Here is a 4723-nt window from a genome sequence, read left to right as displayed (position 1 = left end):
TTGACTCGCCCTCGTACATTCGAAATGCGAAGATACAATGGAATATACAAATGCGAATGTACAGCTTGATAAAGACCAAAAAAGTGTCACTGGAAGCAAAGTTCACTGCACGTATACAAAAAGCCTCGCAACAAAATATTTGAATATACGTATAAGTCTTCAATTAATATACGTATCTAAGCAAAAAGCACTGTATCTAATGCGTCAAACAAGGCAAACAAACATGTTGCGCAATCACAGATTCACAGAATCCTAGATCCCGCGCCCATTCCATCCACTCGCCCCGATGTATCGCGCGCGACGGAAGGCGGCACGCTTTCTCCCTGCTTTTCTCCTTTGCGCGCACAAGACTGAGCCACCATCGTCGGCTCACCCATACCCCCCTCCCCCCTCACGCTTTCACTCGCACATACAGCATGCGGCGCGCAGTCATGACGTTATCGCCCTTAAACTTCATACGAAACATGAGGGAGACGGCGACAGCAGGAATGCGCATGAAGTGTATGTAATTTCTATCACAATTAATATAACAATAGTATCCGGCAATTGAAGCGTGACGTGGCCGATTACTTTCCGCAAAAGAAGAAGTAACAAACTCACCATGCGACAATTCGCTGCGCCGCAACACTGTATCTTTCTTTTTCCTCTTGTGGGGCGAGGGTACCGAAATGAAAAAAAAACGCAAAGGAGAGTATGTTGGCCACTATCCGATGCCTACTTTAGGCACCTAATGGGGTTACCGAATGAATATCGAAGAAAACGTACGACGCTTGGTCCACCGAGAACCATACGCATAGTGCTCGGTATCCTACACCGGCGAGACAAGACTTTCCGGAGAGGTTGCGCTCAAACAAGTGAACGCGGTGCGATCCGTCGAGTCTTCACAGTGATGGCGGTGAGCGACCATTGCTTCTTTTTCTCGTCTGCTAGCCAGAAGGCGTCCGAAACTCTGTCAGGCGAAAGTCCACTCCGCCAGAGCAAACCAAACGCGCCCCGAAGTACGCCGCGCGGTGGTCGGGGCAACACGAGAAAAACGCATGCGCTCTGGCTGGCTCTGGCAGCCCGAGGGTAGGGTAGCGAGAATAAAAAAAAAAATTGAGAGGCTGAATGTGTCCTCACGAATAAAGGTCAAAGTAGAAAAAATAAATGAGAACGTAGTTACCCTAGCTGGTTTTAGTGTCTTGACATGGATGCTTTGGCGTAGGTAAAAAAAAAAATGTGGGTATTTTTTATGCGGCATGACGGCACAAATGAACCACCACAACACTCTGTCTCATCGGACCTCACTGCGTGCTTTGTCCACTTGTCTGATAGTGTGTTGATTTGGCTTGTCTCGTTGTATGTTCCGATCTAAGACATTAGAAAAGTCAATGCACCTTTGGCGTCAAACGTTTATAGCAACATGAAACCCATAAAGTTCCGGAATTGAAAATCTAAAGCACGACTTTGGAACTGTCAATGCACCTTTCGCATCAAAAGTTTATTAGAGCTTTATACCCATAAAGTGTTGTAATTGAAATCCAAGCGCTCCCTAGATTCTGCTGCCTCAGCGAGATGCCGCGACAAGCCCGCCCGCCACACCTTTGCAACTTTGTGCTCGGATGCAGCTCCTTGCGTTACGATATGTGACTCCCGGTGCATGGGCGTTGCCCCGAAATCCAGCCCGATTTCGTAATGTTCGCGCTAAAATGTTTTTTCGAGCGTGAAAAGGACATTCTAGACAAAATCGAGCATGATTTTCGGCGCTGGGGGTTGTTTTGGCCGGCAGCGCATGGACAGCACGAAAAAATTTCAGAGTGGCTGAAGCCCTATAAGCCCTCCCCCCCCCCCCCCCCCCCCAGCTACGCCCCTGATTCTGGTGGAGGTGCTACGGTTTTCCAACCTTCGCCAGGTCATCTAGGAGCAAGTGTGCGCAGCTCTCCCTTCTGCCCGCGAGACTCCGCCTGTGCCGACTCCAGTTGCTTTTCCCGAGGTGACCGCACCTCTCAGCTATGCCGAGGCTCTCGCGCGGCCACCACCTCCGACCTTTGCGCCATCCCCATCGGTAGTGCCACTGCGTCCAGCTCCTCACTTCGTTCAGCCGCGGTACAACAGTGGACAATGGCGCACTCCTGACAACCGGCCAATATGTTTTGCGTGTGGTGTACCTGGCCACGTTGCACGATTTTGCCGTCGCCGCGCAACGTCCTACCGCCGTAACTTCGACGCCGCACCATACGTTTCCCCATACCCGTCATCCTCCGCGTCTCAGAACCCCGGCCAGATGTCTTCCTACTCGAACCACCGCCATCTTGTTGACCGCCGTTCGCCATCGCCTCGACGCCGCTCACTTTCGCCGATGAGCCGTCGTCCTTCTTCGCCGAAACGGGAAAACTAATCGTCGCAGTTCCAGAGGCAAGAACTGCGTCACCCACGAACAGACCGAGGCCCTTCTCCGACTAATGTTATATTGACGTATATGTGGACGGCGTCGCTGCACTAGCCCTCGTTGACACCGGTGCCGCAGTTTCAGTTATTAGTGCCAAACTTTGCCGTTCGCTCCGAAAAGTCACGACGCCACTGTCCAACGTGTGTCACTTCGTGTACTGCCAGCGCAGACCGCATCACGCCTGCAGCTGTGTGTACTGCTCGCGTTTTGATCAACGGCCTCCTCTACATCGTCGAATTTTTGGTGCTGTGTTCTTGTTCCCACGATCTTATTTTGGGCTGGGACTTCCTTTCCGCTAATAAGGCCGTCATCGACTGTTCTCGTGCTGAAGTGGAATTTCAAACGCTGTGTAATGCCCCACTCCTTGACGCTCGTGAACCTGAAGATAAAGTATTTGTTGCCGAAGATTCCACGGCACTCCTCTGCCCTTGCCACAGCGTCATGCAACATTGTTGCTGATGCAAGCGCACTTTTTACGCCATCCGCAATTTTCGCCCGTCGCAAATGTTCCCCACATGCCTTTCGCTCTTTTGGACGTTCATGCCGGCGTCAGCAGGTTGCTTGTCGCCAACCGATTATCCTGTCCTCTCACTTTGTTTCGTGGGGAGTGCGTTGGCCGTGCCCAGTGTGTCGACCCTGCTGCCGTCATTGACATGCCAACTGGTTCCATCGCCGCTCATGAGGTCGCCGGAGTGACCTGTAACCCCTCGCAGGAGCCGACTTCGCCCGATGTGTTACATAAATCCATCGCCGACACGTTGACTGTTTCTCAACGCGCCCAGCTTCTACGCCTTCTCGACAGGTTCCGTTCGTCTTTCGACTGCCAGCATGTTCCCTTGGGCCGCACGTCAACTGTTTGTCATCGCATCGATACAGGTACCAGGGCGCCACTGCGACAAAGACCATATCGCGTATACGCGACAGAGCGCCGTGTTATCAACGACCAAGTAGCTGACATGCTCAATCGCGGCGTCATTCAGCCTTCGGAGAGCCCCTGGGCATCTCCCGTTGTTCTTGTTAAGAAGAAGCATGGATCGATACGATTATGTGTCGATTACCGTCGTCTTAACAAAATAACTCGTAAAGATGTTTACCCTCTTCCGAGAATTGACGACGCCCTTGACTGTCTCCAAGGCGCAGAATTCTTCTCTTATATCGACTTACGCAGCGGCTATTGGCAAGTCCCCATGGCACCCGAAGACCAACCTAAAACGGCCTTTGTAACACCAGATGGCCTATATGAATTTCGTGTCATGCCTTTCGGGCTTTGCAACGCCTCCGCAACATTTGAGCGTATGATGGACAAGCTTTTGCGTGGTCTCAAGTGGAAAACGTGTCTGTGCTACTTTGATGATGTGGTTATTTTTTCGCCCGATTTTCCCACCCATCTCTGTAGGCTGGATGAAGTGTTGCAGTGCCTAACTGCGGCCGGCCTTCAGCTCAACCTGAAGAAATGCCACTTTGGCGCAAGTCAGCTCACCATCCTTGGCCATGTAGTATCTAAACACGGTATTCTTCCTGACGCCGCCAAGCTCCGTGCAGTTGCTGATTTTCCCAAACCTTCCTCCGGCCTTTGTAAGAGAACTTCGCAGCTTCCTTGGCCTGTGTTCTTACTTTCGCCGCTTCATTCGGCATTTTGCGTCCATCACCGCTCCCTTGAATCTGCTTCTACGGAGCGACTTGAATGACTACGCCTGGTCGTCCGCTTGTGACGATTCCTTCCAAGAGTCGCGTCGTCTACTGACCTCGCCGCCTATACTGCATCACTTAGACCCGACAGCTCCGACCGAAGTAGACACCGGCGCCAGCGGTGTTGGACTCTGCGCTGTGCTCGCGCAGCGCACATCTGGATTCGACGAGTACGTCGTTGCATACCCAAGCCGCACCATCACCAAAGCCGAGAATGATTATTCCGTTACGGAGAAGGAATGTTTGGCCATAATCTGGGCACTTGGTAAATTTCGACCCTACCTCTATGGCCGCCCCTTCGGCGTGATTACAGACCACCATGCACTTTGTTGGCTGTCCACGTTGAAGGACCCCTCAGGTCGATTAGCGCGCTGGGCTTTGCGGTTGCAAGATTTCAACCTGCGCGCTGTCTACAGGTCTGGCCGCCGCCACACCGATGCCGACGCGCTTTCCCGCTCGCCCGTGCCAACCGAAAGCGATGCCTGCCTCTCTGCCATTGACCAAGTACTTTCGTTCCCAGCAGGCTGCGACATGGCATCGGAGCAACCCAAGGAGGCCTGGATCCGCTTCCTTTCAAATCCGTCGACTGTTACTTCACCTTCTCGA

Source organism: Dermacentor variabilis, chromosome 5 (genome assembly GCF_050947875.1).
Source record: "Dermacentor variabilis isolate Ectoservices chromosome 5, ASM5094787v1, whole genome shotgun sequence".
NCBI classification, from domain to species: Eukaryota; Metazoa; Arthropoda; class Arachnida; order Ixodida; family Ixodidae; genus Dermacentor; species Dermacentor variabilis.
This window is presented reverse-complemented; position numbering follows the sequence as displayed.